We start from the raw sequence: 15,641 nt of genomic DNA on the forward strand, positions 1-15,641 counted from the left end.
TGTTTGTATGAAGACGACAGTTGACTGAGCGTACCAACGAATTCCCATTTTTGAACTGATATTGAAACTTTTTTTTTGCTATTTGCTTTACGTCACACCGACACAGATACGTCTTATGGCGACGATGGGAAAGGCTTAGGAATGGGAAGGAAGCGGGCCAGCATTTGTCTGGTGTGAAAATGGGAAACCACAGAAAACCATCTTCAGATCTGCCGACAGTGGGATTCGAACCCACTATCTCCCGGATGCGAGCTCACAGCTGTACGCCCCTAACCGCACGGCCAACTCGCCCGGTATTGAAACTAGCGAAATACCGGCTGAATATTGTTTATACAATGGAGTATCGTGATCGACTTAGACGTTGTTTAGGTAGACAAGGCTTAAAACTAGTCATCGTTTCTGCAATCGGCCCATAGACTTTACGAACGTTTGCCCTCGTTCTCGTGAGGACAGTTGCAAACCTCAAAACTTTACTCAAACCGTATCGATCAAGGCAGTTCAACATATTTTCGTATGATGTGCCGTAATATATGTGGTCGCGTTTGTTTTGTTTTAAACTGTTGGCCGGAGCTGTCTCCCTGCCGGGGTACTGTAAGGGTTTGGCCCCGCGACACTGTTTAAGCAGAGGCTGTGTGGGTTGGCGCGGTCGCTATTTGTGGCGCGATATTTCGGATGCTTTTCTGGACGCTGCTAGCCGGCCGACATCTTGCATAACAAGAGCCGCTACGTCAGGCTCCAGAAGCTGTCAAGTGCAAGTCTGAAATAGTCCGCAGACAATCTGCGCTGTCTTGAACAGACGGAAATGCTTTGTGGCGGCGCAGACGTTAGGCCCAGGGAGCCTTGGGAACTCATGTCAGTGTAGGAGCCAACAAATTGCTCCAGCCAACTTCTGCCAATTCACAGCAGGTGTGTATATCCCCCTCCCCCCCACCCCACCCCCTCAACGCTCACAGGCTCTTTTGAGGGAGTTAAGTAATACTTCTTCTCTAGAAGCAGAAGAAGAATCTTTTTAAATACAGATATACCTACGAGAGGCGTCCAATGAAGAATATGATAAGATAGACTTTTAGGTTATTCCAATTATTTCTGAGTTTGGCTCAGTTTAGGTTTTGGACAGATATCCATCCTGACATCGCGAGCTGTATCACTAACTGAACTCATCTGGATTCGAACCTCGGCCCCCAGAGATGAAAGACAACAGCTAACCAGTAATTCTCAAACTATGGTATGCGTACCCCTAGGCGTAAGTCTGAGACTTTTAGTGGGGTATGCGAGCAGCCTTCAGGGAGACAATGATGAAAATTGAAATGTGGAAATAAATAAGAAGAAAATTATATATAAGTTACGGGGTCACGCTTCGCTTGAACGTTCCACTTGGACTACGACACATCAGGCACACCCATGCTGTTGAAATGTTGATGGCTCGCAATGTCTGAATTCCAGAATTAAGATCGAAAATTGTTTATCCTTATTTATTAATTTGATATTGAGGCTGTGAAACTTTCATACAAACAGAGTATCATGTGTTACATTGTTATCATTGTATTAAATTTGATGAAAATCCACAGCCTGTTTACAGTCATTCTACCGGGTTAGGAATGAAATGAATGAAAACCCCATCTAACGGCGGGGATAAGAATTGTACCGGCTGCCGAAGCCTGTCGCAATCCTCTGAGACAATGAATAATGAACGACAGATGACATGAAATGAAGTAATATTGGAGAGTGTCGCTGGAATGAAATATGACAGGGAAAACCGGAGTACGCGGAGAAAAACCTGTCCCGCCTCTGCTTTGTCCAGCACAAATCTCACATGGAGTGACCGGGGTTTGAACCACGGAACCCAGCGGTGAGAGGCGGCGCTCTGTCGCCTAAGCCACGGAGGCTTTTTGTATTAAACTTGACAAAACCTCTTAAATATCCTGTGATGTGTTATAAGAAGGTATTTAATTTCACAATCTTCGTATTTACGATGTGTATTTAAAAGAATGGTTTGTAATCAATTAAAAATTCAGTAATAATTAGGCAGGTACTCATATTTTTTAAACCTATCATTTAGGGATTTTTATCGTGGGGGTGCATTGAACTTTTAGCCATGAGTGAGTGGTACAAATAATAGTTTGAGAACTTCTGAATTAAACCATTACACTAATAACCTTGACCTCAATAAAGATACGACCGAGCTCGATAGCTGCAGTCGCTTAAGTGCGGGAAGTATCCAGTAATCGGGAGATAGTGGGTTCGAACCCCATTGTCGGCAGCCCTGAAGATGGCGTTCCGTGGTTTCCCATTTACACACCAGGCAAATGCTGAGGCTGTACCTTAATTAAGGCCACGGCCGCTTCCTTCCCATGCCTAGGCCTTTCCTATCCCGTCGTCGCCATAAGACAGATCTGTGTCGGTGCGACGTAAAGCAAAATAGCAAAAAATAAAATAAAGATACGTAACTACTGTAATATGTAAAATAGTAGTAAAGATTCTCACTTTTAATACTTTTATTAATATACTTCACGCACGGTTTCACACTCTTGTAAATTTATTTAATAGCCATTTGTCCTATAAATTATGAACTCCGGAAAGTTTGTCGAAAATACCTTCATTAGTTTTTAGTAATGCTGCAACATATTGAATTCTGTTGAAATGATGTTAGTTGAATATTTTCAGAAAGAGCATGGTAGGAGTGCAGAAATTCCATACAGTATTTTAAAGAACACCGGTCGAGTTTGCCGTGCGGTTAGGGGTGCGCAGGTGTGAGCTTGCATGCGGGAGATAGTGGGTTCGAACCCCACTGTTGGCAGCCCTGACGATGATTTTCCGTGGTTTCCTATTCTTACACCAGACAAATCCATGGGCTGTACCTAAATTAAGGCTACAGCCGCTTCCTTCCCGCTCCTAGATCTTTCCTATCCTATCGTCGCCTTAAGACCTATCTGTGTCGGTACGACATGAAGTAAATTGTAAACAATAAAATGAAAAATCTTCTTTTTTACACGATAGGTTAACCGTTTAATTTGAATGGTTTTCCATTCTATAAACACCGGATCCCGTGAGATCTCCGAAGTTAAGCTACATTGGGCGTGGTCGGAAGTAGGATGGGTTGCCACGCGCTGTTGGTGGGGGGTAAGGGAATGGAGGAGCGGAAAGGAACTGGCCACCCTACCGCACGTAAACCCCGGCTCAGGAACACCTCTGCGGAGGTTCGGACCTGCCTTCAGGTAGAATAACCCTTACCTTACCTACCATTCTATAAAACGAGTAGCAGTAAAGAAAGTATTAAACACAACCACTACTATTAGCAAGAAACCAACGAAGTGAACTTGATCTCGCGCGAGTTGTGGGTAATGATACATTTTCCTCCAATAAGTCAGTCTCTGATGATGATGATGATGATGATGATGATGATGATGATGATGATGATGATGATTCATAAAATATACGATGTTTTAGGCTATGCTCAAATTGGAGTCTGCTACTGCCCTTTAGAGTGAATGGACTCTTGAAAATGCCGGGCTTAACAATCAATCAATCAATCAATCAATCAATCAATCAATCAATCAATCAATCAATCAATCAATCAATCAATCAATCAATCAGTCACCACTGATGTGTATTTAGCACTATCGCCTTGGTGGCAGATTTCCTATCAGTTGTTTACCTAGTCTTCTCTAAAATTCATTGAAAAGAATTTGGATATTTATCAAACATTTCCCTTGATATTTTATTCCAAATGGGAAGAATACTGGGATGCAGAGATGTACAATAAAGAGAAGAGATTCGTCAAGAAAGTAAAGATCAGAATGAAGGACACTGACAAGTAGACGAGTATGACAGAATGTGAGACTAAAAGAACATTATCAGATCTTTGCGAAATTATCCAAAATATGTCAGTAAGGAAAGAAAGGCTCCCAAATAGAGAACTAAGATCAGTGGTGTGATGGCTAATGTGGATATATAAAAATAAGGGTCTGAGAGAGGAACGTCATGAAAACCATTGTTTATTCTGTGGAGAAATAATGGAAGAGGCTCATGTATTGAAAGTATGTAGGGGAACTGATCTACTTAGAATTAAATATTTGTTTGGTGAATATGAATCAAAAATAGAAAGAGAGAAAGAATTATATACAATTGTATAGAATTGTTAACTTGTTAAACAAAGAATAGATCACACCAGGACGAATAGCAATTTTTTTTGTATTTTAAGGGAAGTTAGGACTGAATTTATTAAAAAAGTAGTAATTAATAATAGAATTGAATGAAATTTGTTTTATGGTCTCCTAATGGTGAAAAAAGACCATATACCAATTTTCAGGAAAATAGCAACAGAACTTTCTAAGAAATTAACACTTACAATTTAAAATTTTTAAAAATCGGTAAGCATAAAAAATGCTCCAGCTGAACAGTTACTTCAAATATTACATTGAAAACTGGTATACAGGCACTTCAAGGTATGGAAAGAATTTTAACAGAGAGAAAGTCTGCATATGTAGTCCATGAATGTGAGGAAAAATGTGTTTTATGTGTTTATATTTTTCTCAGATTGTTGTTTGTCCAACCCTTGTCCCGTTTCCCTACGGGGTCGGGTGTGAGGTGAGATGAATTTGTCGTGGCGGTTTTTTATGACCGGATGCCCTTCCTGACGTCAACCTCATCAGAGGAGTTAATGAGAGATGAAATGAATGACGTGATATATGATAGTAGGGAGAGGGTGAAACCCGGTGCCGGCACATAGCCTACTCCTGTCGAATAGCACCAAGGGGTCTGCTCAAGGCTTAACGTCCCCATCCGACGGACGAATCACCATCAACAGCGTCATATGCCCTCACTCCATATGAGCACTGCGGAGAGGTTTGGAATTTAATCCAGGCTTTTGGCACGCAATCTAGTGATTAGAAATTGTATACCACCACCTCCCCTACCCTGCCGGCCAACATTCTGATGGTGAAAATTTTTTCGACCAACGGGACTCGAACCGGCTAACCTCGGTGTTAGACCGTTTTAGACTTCAGCGCCTTAACGATCATGGCCACCAGGCGGGCTTATATTTTTCTCAGATTATGCTAAAAAATACCCCTTTGAAGGCTACTACCTTTTAAAGTATCAACATTATAAAAAAATTCTTCTGTTAATATCAAGACAATACAGGTGTTAACAACCCATGAAATTCTCATGGAATTTGAAACCAAATTGGTTCAGCTGGAACATTTTAAATACTTGAAAATGTATATATGAATAAAACACATTTTTGTAAGTAAACGCTAGTGGATGGGGACTCAACCGGCCTTTTAAATGTCACTCTAGTACTTTAAAAATGGCGGAACCCAAAAAATAGCACCGCCAAATGATCCGCAGAAGTCCGGCGTACAATAATATGCACAAATTGAAAAATCGATAATTTTTACTTTTTTCACCAAAAACTCAGTCTCAGCCTCCCTTAAGTAGTATGTAGCAAAAGGAAATGAAAAAAGAATAGCGCTAACTAAAAGTATGAAAAGAAACCAAGAAGAAAGTCCACGTTTAAAATAATGGTTCTACTTGCACCAGTTAATAATAAGAGTAAGATACATGTTGTCCTATACTATAAAACACTGTTAATGTCTACGACAAAAAATAATATATCTTTTCTAAAACTATAATTTCGAAATTTGGGGTAAATAATTAGGTGCAAGTGTAGTTTTTAAGGTAGTAGTACATAAATTTAAATGTAATAAGAAAAGCATTCATGTATCAAAATAATATGAAGTGCAATACATGAGTACTCTCTCCTCAGTTCCAGGCGATCTTGAATTAGGGTATATGAGTATTATACTCTATTCTATTGTGTATTATTCCAAACCCGAATTCCTCTTCTTATACATGAATATTTGCCCCAGTTTGTCCTCTTGAATTTCAGTTTTATCTTCGTATTACGAACTTTCCTATCGTTAAAACCTCCGCTCAAGCTTATTCGTCTACTAATGTCATTCCACGTCATCTCTCCGGTGACAGTTCGAAACACACCGCTTAGTAGAGCAGATCGTCTCCTTACTTCCAAGTCTTCCCAGCACAAATTTTGAAACATTTTCGTAACGCTACTCTTTTGATGGAAATTACTCAGAACAAATCGTGCTGATTACCTTTGGATCTTTTCCAGTTCACGTATAATGTCTTCCTGGTGTGGGTCCCATACACTGGAACCTTACTGTAATTGGGTTCTTACCAGAGACGTATACCACCTTCCCTTTATATCCTTAATAATAATAATAATAATGTTGTTTGATTTACGTCCCACTAACTACATAAACGGTTTTCTGAGACGCCGAGTTGCCGGAATTTAGTCCCGCAGGAGTTCTTTTACGTGCTAGTAAATCTACCGACACGAGAGTGGCGTATTTAAGCACCTTCAAATACTACCGGACTGAGCCAGGATTGAACCTGCCAAGTTGGGGTCAGAAGACGAGCGCCTCAACCGTCTGAGCCACTCAGCCCGGCCTTTATAACCTTACTTCAACCCTTAAATACCCTCATAACTATATGAAGAAAATTCTGTAACCTTTATTTACAATCTCGTTGATATCATTACCCCAATGAAAATCTTTCCTTATATTAACACCTAAGTACACACAGTGATCCTCTTGAGATGCTACCTCACCGAAACAGTAATTTCGTTTCCCGTGAAACGTTGAGAAGTAGGAACCCAACTCGTCCCGAACTTCAGTCCAGGAAAATATCTTTTATGTTCACCGAAATGTTGCGCTTGAAATCCAAAAATATTTTATAGTATTTTAGAATGCCTTTACCTAATCAGCATTGAATGCAACGTTGTCAACCTCCGTAGATAGAACAACCGTACAAAAATTCAAAATAAACCGTATTCATTGTCGTAAAACCGTACAGTGCTAATATTCACTCAAATACACTTAAATTCAATATAATGCCTACAATAATATCAAATATAAATACTTACCTGAAACGTATTACTAGAAGTAATAAAATGCAACATATATACTTTGCCCTTTCTTCACATGTTAGATCAAGGCGCAGCCATTTCCTGTTCTGTCTACACTCTCCCACGATGCCTGTAATTTTGTTTCCTTCTGGGTGTTTTGACAGAGAGTTTTAATTTTTGGTGTCGAAGGGCCTGTTTTATTTTTAGAATGAGAAGTTAACCGCATCTTTGCTTATTTAACATTCAAAATAAACGATAAAGAAAATTATGCACTCTTGTTCTTAAGAAACAGAACACCTTGAAAGACTAAGTTCATATTCACAGGGCATGTTCGTTAGTATGTTCTGCAGAAACGATTAGCATTTCAGTCACCTAGGTTCAGCATGTGTCCTGTTACCTGGTAGGCACTTGGTCCTCCATGGGCACTGATAACTTGTTCCATGCGTGATGGCATCGACGCATATAAGGCGCGAATGGCGTCCTGGGGTATAGTCATCCATGCTGCGTTCACCTGGTTCCACAGTTCACCTTTGGTGGTTGGCATTAGGTCACAGCGCCGCACCCGTCATTTCACCATATCCCACACATTTTCGATTGGTGACAAGTCCGGTGATCGGGCGGGCCAGGGCAACAATCTGACATCCTGTGGCAACAAGAAGACACGTGTTAGTGGAGCAACATGTGGCCGTGCTTTGTCCAGCTCAAATATGGCGTCTGGCGTGTTGTGCAGAGAGGGCATGGCTATAGGTCGCAGAATGTAATTCACGTAGGTCAAACTGGTCACACTGCCCTGGACACGCACCAACTGTGATTTGCGGTTATACCCAATAACACCCGTCATCATAAGGCATTGAGTTGATGCTGTATGTCTTGTGCGAATGCAGCCAATGTGATACCTCTCCCCATTGTGAGGCAAACCAAAATGCGGCCATCATTTTTCAAACAAACAGAACCTGGATTCGCCCGAAAACACTGTCTGCTGCCATTCCTGTCCCCAATGACTTCAGTCCATATAGCATTGAAGTCTAGCATGTTTATGCACATTAGTCAAAGGTAGACGGAGAAGTGGACGACGCGCCGCTAACCCAGACCGTAATAAACGACGACTGACTGTCTCTCCTGATAGTGTACAATGTGTTCCACTGTTCCACTGTTTCGCCAGTCCGCAGATGTGTCCTACGATGCCATTCGGATGAGGTGTCGATCTTCTCAGGAGGTGGTCTGGGTGGTGCGACCAGACCCACCTCGTCGGGTTCTACGGCCTTCTGAGAACCATTCTGTACACAACCGTTTCACTGCCGACACACTTCGTCCCACACGAGCAGCAATTTCCCGGATGGATGCATCACGTTCTCTCATGCCAATAATGCACCCTCTTTAAAACTCACTCATTTGACGGTACGGTTCTCGCATACGTCTGCGAGGCATCCTGCACGTCTGCTCAAGTTACACTGATCCATTACCTTCGGTTTATTGCCACAACGAGAGCCGCAGGCACATTTTATCAGTCGGTGGTGGTGCGCCGAGATATAGATGTGTACCTCGAACCAGAGGGCCGACATGGTTCAAGTGCTATTCATTTCTTCAGAACATACTAATCCACATGTCCCGTGAATATGAACTTCCTATCTCTAGTCATTGAAGGTGTTCTGGTTTTCATGAACATGCGTGTATATACTTAATACATAGTAAGCTAACTCACAAGAAATACTGAATTGAAGCACTGCACTGTCACGCTGAATAATTTGTAAGCAGTCTAAGCACATCACAATATTATTTATAACTTTGACGAACATAATATTTACAACTAGATGCTGCACAGTTATATGTTTGATGTTACACCACACTTGACACTGGTTAACAAACGATTGACGAAGTTCGGTGTGGGTTCATTCAAGAGTGTGAATGAACAAATATACGACTACGCGATCCGCAGCTGATAAAGTTTGAAGTAGGGTAATCCTGACGCAGAGTGGGACAGAAAAATACCAGGCACTTCATGGGTTGATCTGAAACCAGCTCAAAGGTGAATCACAACATTCAAAGCTTGGGAGTCCTCTGGAGAAATGGAAGCCACGTCATACATGTCCAGGAAATGAGGTGTGTTCAAACAGGATAAAAAGTAATTTTGCATACAAAATCTGATCATTTTCAATAATAAAAAATGTTCATTTAGAAATTTCTCACAACCGTATATAACGTGTACGGTTTGACATTCGAACTGTACACCATACACAGAGGGTTGCAAACCGTAAATGTACTGTACAAACCGTATGGCTTGCAACGCTGATTGAATCTGACATCTTTACGAAGTGTGACTGCTTTTTGATCGAATTCATCTAAATGATGGAATTACAGTAAAACACCTTAGTTGGACACCTACGGTTCCTTAAAAAGGTGTCCAATATAGTGGGGTGTCCAATCTACAGGATAGGTGTACAGTATTCCAAGAGTACACTGACAGTGCAGGAAAGGAAAACTCTGAGCTAGTGTGTACTGTATATACGTAATAAAAAACCGTGGTTCTTGGAATTCATACAGGCCTTGCAGTACAGTACACTGAATTTTACACATACTAAAAGTTTAAAAAAAGCATTACAGTATTGTCTAATGTTTTATTTGCATATTGTACTGTTCAGTACTCAACCATTACTGCTTAGCGAAAAAAAAACAGTCTTTTGTGCGTGGTAATTCTGATTCAATTTTCCTATTTGCAATCCAAATAAAGTTTCAATCATTTGTGGTTGGTTATACACAAAGGCATAAAGTTCCAACTCATTAATACACTGCACAGCGTTTTGATGAGTAGGTGATTCCATGAGGGCCAGAAACGGATTCTTCTTCTTCTTCTTCTTCTGAAGACAACCATTCTTCTGAAGAAATCACTTTTTGTAATAATCCATCAATTGTTCGAGGAATATCATCGTGGACTTCCAACAAATTATCGAAATCACTAAGAACACCAGCGTCTCACAATTTACTGCGAAGGACTTCTGGGATGCATCTCAATTCCTCCGTTGGCACATTTCACAATTATTTCTGTAGAGATGTCCATCCGAGCGCCATGGATGCAGCAAATTGCGTCGAGGACCGTCACACTGCGTCTAAATTAGATTGCACATTTATCAGCCAAATTACAGGAAGACTCTCTGTCTTAAAAGCAAAGCAAAGCAAAGTCATCTCCGTACAGGCCATGAAGGCCCTTGGAGGAGTGGAAGGTAAAGGCTTCCACCATTGTTAACCTCGGCGCGTGATGGGCTGGAGTGGTTAGCTCTACGCCCGGCCACCTTTGCCCCCAGGAATTAACCTGGTACTCATTTTTGGTGTAGGCTGAGTGAACCTCAGGGCCATATGCACCTCCGGAAGTGGAAATCTCGTTTCTTAAATTTTACGATTTCCAGATGGGGATTCGAACCCACGTCCTTTCGGGAGAACCGAACACGCCTTTACCGCCTCGGCCAGGCAGCCCCTGGACTCTCTGTCTTAACATTTCTTAATGTTCTGGGACAGGCATAATTTACAATGACAATGTTATAATTGCTTGCACAAAACCATTACTAAACACAAAATAGAAAAAGGAATATTTTTGAACCTGTCCAAACTGTAATTTAATGGCTGTCCAATGTACAGAGGATATTTAACTGTAAATGCATAGGGAATTAAACGGTGCATTCAGCGCATGTCCAATAAAAAGGAGTGTCCAGGATGTAGGGGTGTCCAAATTGAGGGATTTCACTGTAGTCTAATTACTTAAAAGGATGAGAAAGTATTAATTCTCCCATCGATCCACAAAAAGTTTCATACAATAAATACCACCATCACCACCACCAACTCCCGAATTTCAGAGAGTGGCAAAAGAGACTGTTGGAAATGAAGGAAAACGTACAACTGAGAGAGAGAGAGAGAGAGAGAGAGAGAGAGAGAGAGAGAGGTGGAAACAGAGGCAGGTAGCGCTGCTAAAAGGACCAAAGCAGCACGTGGCTGGAATTGATCTGGTTCACTCTCTGGACGATGTAGCTGTGAGTTTCTCCATTAGTGCTCTTTTCTGTTTCTGTTCTTTTCATGTCCAAGATTTAATTACACAATCCTACTTGACAGTTGGATATGTTCAACATCTAAGCAAGAATTTAATGAATACTTGGCTCAAAGTTTGTTTGTTAGTGGAATTAATTACCACTTCCCTTGTAGCCTGTGCGCCTTTACGTCAGCAATGAATATTTCTTGTTTATTGGGATGTTACAATCTCCAAAAACGAAACAAAACAAAAAAAAACACATTATTGTACAGAAACAAATTCCAGCACGTTCCTCAGTTCCTTCGTCTGTGTGTAACCAACCGCTTTGAGATCACGTTTATTTCACTTCGTGATGGAATAAATGTTCCTCGTGCAAATTAACGAGTTACGTGCGCCACAAACTAACTAGATTGATAGAATACTGACTGTGCACCCCGTCGTTGATGGTTTTCATAACAATTTGCTACAAAAAATGGTGTGAAATTTCCCTTTGGGAAAATTAAGTGATCATAAATGTGTCCTTCATTAAATGAAACTCAAATTGATAACGATTAATTTACAGTCAAACCTCGATATCTCGAACCTCCAACTCAAATTGATAACGATGAATTTACAGTCAAACTTCGATATCTCGAACCTCCATTACTCGAATTTTCAATATATTCAAGTAACTCAAATTTCCCGGTCGTTTGTCTTATTCTTCACGTGTATTTATTTACCTATTATTCGAAATTCGGTTTCACGAATTTCTCGATTTCTCGAAGCAAACATTTCCTCACATGAATAAAAAATACTCCAACTCGAATTTTGTGCACCAGCAACGGTGCAATACGGAATTTGTGGTTTCTGAGGAACAGCTAACAAGTAATAATAATAATAATAATAATAATAATAATAATAATAATAATAATAATAATAATAATAATAATAATAATAATAATAATAATAATAATAATAATAATAATAATAATATAATATTTAATCTTAAGTCAATAATTCGCCACAGGTTAATTAATTCAAAGGACATTGTAGTCATGTTTGTAGATTTCAAAAAGGCTTTTGATTCTGTTGACAGAGAAACTATATATAAAATAATTCGAGAATTTGGCATAAAGTCTAAACTGGCAAATCTAATCCGTGAAACACTTACAGACACAGTCTCTAAAGTGAAATTTCTGGGAGAGATATCACAGCCTTTCAAAATAAAAACTTGCGTACGACAAGGTGACGGACTATCCCCAATTCTTTTTAATTGTGTCCTAGAGAAAATAGTGAGAATTTGGAACGAAAAACTTATTGAACTCAACATTTCACCGATAAGGTTAGGAAGAGGAAACAAAAAGGATCGAAATAAATTGTCTTGCATTTGCAGATGATTTTGCAATACTTTCTGAAAATGTGACATCTGCTATAACCCAAGTAAATGTCTTGGAAAGAATCGCCAGCAGAACTGGCTTAAGAATTTCTGCAGAAAAAACAAAAATTTTAACAAATATTTGGGATGCAGCAAAATTTCTGAAAACAGATATTGGCCAAATAGAGAGGGTAAAAAATTCAAATATCTAGGGGAAATAATCCAAGAAAATGGTTTAGAAAAATCTGCAGTAGAGGTGAGGGTACATAAAATGGAGAGAGCTTATGGTGTCACCAAAGATATCTACAATAAAAGATGCCTATCCAAAAATGCAAAAATAAGGCATTACAACACAGTAGTGAAGCCAGAATGCCTATATGCAAGCGAATGTCCGGCATTAAACTATAATTTAGATAAACTAGAAATACTAGAAAGGCGAATCATGAGGAAAATATTAGGCCCACAAAACACAGCAGAAGGTTGGAAATTACGAAGTAATGCTGAAATATATCAAAAAATAGAAAATATATCAGATGTAATGAGGAAAAGGAGACTTATGTTTTTTGGACATTTATATCGAATGCAAGATAGTAGATTAACCAGTAAGATTTTCAGATATTTGTGGGGTAAGAAATCAACAACAAGCTGGGTCAATGAAGTAAGAAAGGATTTAGAAAAAAACCAATATAACAACAGAAGAAATAAATAATAGAGAAGGCTTTCGGGAAAAAGTATTGAAAATAGAAGGATTCCAAGGTAGGAAAGTAAAAAAAAGACTGGTTCAAAGTGGTCTGAAGACAGAAAGAAGAAACATAGTGAACAGATGAAAGCGTACTGGAAGAAAAGGAAAGAACAAAGAAGAAGGAATTGAAATTGGCACGTGGTCCTCTGGTGGCCCATTCGAAAGAAGAAGAAGAAGAAGAAGAAGAAGAAGAAGAAGAAGAAGAAGAAGAAGAAGAAGAAGAATGTTCTTTGCTTTACGTCCCATTAACTACTTTTACGGTTTTCGGAGACGTCGAGGTGCCGGAATTTTGTCCCGCAGAATTTCTTTTTAATGTGGTAGTACATCTACTGACACGAGACTGACGTATTTGAGCACCTTCTAATACCACCGGACTGAGCCAGGATCGAACTTGCCAAGTTGGGGTCAGAAGGCCAGCGCCTCAACCGTGTGAGCCACTCAGCCCGGCCTCTGGTTTTTAAAGTAGTTCTGTAACCTAGTTTATTTCTACAGGATGTCCAAGAAGTAATTATGCAACAAATTTGACGTGGTACGTAGTGCAGTTTTCTCCGCATGGGATGTTGGAAATGCTCTCCTGACGCATGTAGACATGTCTGAACACGACGCTGGATGTTGCTGGACACTTTCTGGAGCCAGCCCCCTTGATTCTCAGTCTCATTGAGTTGGGCCACAAAGCTTTCCAGAATGTCAGAGTGGTAACGTTCTGCATTGATGGTGTCGCGGAAGAAAATTGAATCATTAATACGCTGCCGACTTTAGACACACATGCTCCGATCTTCTGATTGAAGAGTCATTTCTTTCCACTCGTGAGTTTGTCAGCGTTCCAGACACAAGTATTCTGACAGTTACTCTGAAATGAAACCACTATGTTATTTCTATTTTTTTCCTGCACCCTGTACAACCCGCATCTCTAAATCATTAAAAATGCAGTCCAACCAGCGTCACCTTGATTTCGATCTGCTTCTCCTACCCCTAATGACCGAATCTGTTATTCTTCCAGGTTGTTCTCCATTTGCATCACGTTATTTTGCCATCGAAGCTGGTTTCTTTATCAGATCCAAGATACTACTTCATAAAATAAAAATGCAGTACTAATAAAAAAATTTCCTTTGTGTTTCAGGTCCATAGGCAGGAGTCAAGCTGGCGTCGTCTGCCGGTAGCCAGGCTGTGCCTCCGGTGCTCTGGAGCTCCCGCAGGAAACCGGGTAAGTGCCTCTCTTCCTATTGACTTACCACTGTTACAAATGTACGAGGCAAAACCGTTTATTTATAGAAAAATAGTAATGTAATTTTTTAACATTTTTTTTACATGTAAACGTTAAACTACTACTCAACCTAAGTTACATCCATATTAAGGCACTTGTCGTATCGTGAAACCAGCTTCTGAATTCCATCGTTATATAAATTTGCCACCTTATGTACCAGCAACTGCTGCACGGCCGTTTTCAAGTCTTCATCATCGTCGTGGTGTTGACCCCCTAAATTATTTTTCAGTGCAGGAACAAGTGATAGTCACCAAGTCTTCAGTAATGACAGACGCTTCTCGTCTTGGCATTAGTACGGCCTTCCTTAAATGCTCTAACCCATGTTCTTACCATTCTTTTGCTCATGATGTGCTCTCCATACACTTCAATAATCTACTGATGAATTTCAACAGCTTTCACGTCTTTTGCATTTAGAAAACGAATCACAGCGCGTACGTAATAATGCGGTTGGACTGTCTTGTTTGGCGCATTCGTGTCACATGCCCATAAAAGGTCATTCTTCTTTTCCGGATAGTATCGGTAATCTTCTCTACGTGGGTTATGCCGTTATGCCGTCTTCTGTACTGCCAGTTGTCTTTCATAGGGCCTAAGATCTTTTTCAAAATCTTCCTTTCGTTGGCCTCCAGTTTCTCGATCAGGCCTTTTTTGTTCATTGCTAGACATTCTGAAATGTATAAGACCCTGGACGGATGACACTAATAAGTAATGCTTCTAGAGATATGGACCTTTTGTTGTAGACGCCCTTGATTAAATGGTACGCCATTTTCATTTTGTTCATCCGTAACGTAAAGTCTTCTTTCTCTGTCAAGTTTGGTGTTATCAGTTCTCCCAGATACTTGAACTTATCTACTCGTATCCTTTTGTCTTGTCCCTCTGTGAGCTCTAGGTGTCAGCTTGATATTAGTTAAACATTTTGTTTTTTCAAAAGAGATCTGGAGGCCGGCTTTCATTGCTCGTGTTTTAAGATGAAAATTCTGATCCATGGCTGTGTTCAGGGAATCTGAAAAACTGCAAGATTATCTGCATAGGCTAGGCAATAACTATCAAAATTTTGGCTTTTGCACCCTAGTATGATTCCGATTTGAACTCCTTGATTATTCAATTCTTTGTGCCACTCCAGAATTACCTATTCGATGACAGAGTTGAACAGTAGAGGTGATAGTCCGTTTCCTAACTCGTGTCTTGATTTAGAAGGCGTCTGAAATCTCTCCCCTGAACTTCCTGGGTTGAGGCGCACTTTTTTATTTGCTAATTTACATCGGACATTACATACTGTAATTCAGTAAGACACCATTTCTTAGGTCACATGTATCCTACATTTACAAAATTTAGTAACGCTGA

The 15,641-nt window shown here is 40.1% G+C and overlaps 1 protein-coding gene across 1 annotated transcript in view; it reads left to right on the plus strand.

The window, feature by feature from the left end:
* The window catches only part of Pde11 (Phosphodiesterase 11), a 703,554-nt gene that overhangs the window by 179,018 nt on the left and 508,895 nt on the right, over positions 1–15,641 (plus strand). Inside the window, exon 2 of the mRNA XM_067136343.2 lies at positions 14,157–14,240. The gene's annotated coding sequence lies outside the window, so the exon portion shown is untranslated. The remainder of the gene's footprint in view (positions 1–14,156; positions 14,241–15,641) is intronic.

This window comes from Anabrus simplex, chromosome 1 (assembly GCF_040414725.1).
Source record: "Anabrus simplex isolate iqAnaSimp1 chromosome 1, ASM4041472v1, whole genome shotgun sequence".
NCBI classification, from domain to species: Eukaryota; Metazoa; Arthropoda; class Insecta; order Orthoptera; family Tettigoniidae; genus Anabrus; species Anabrus simplex.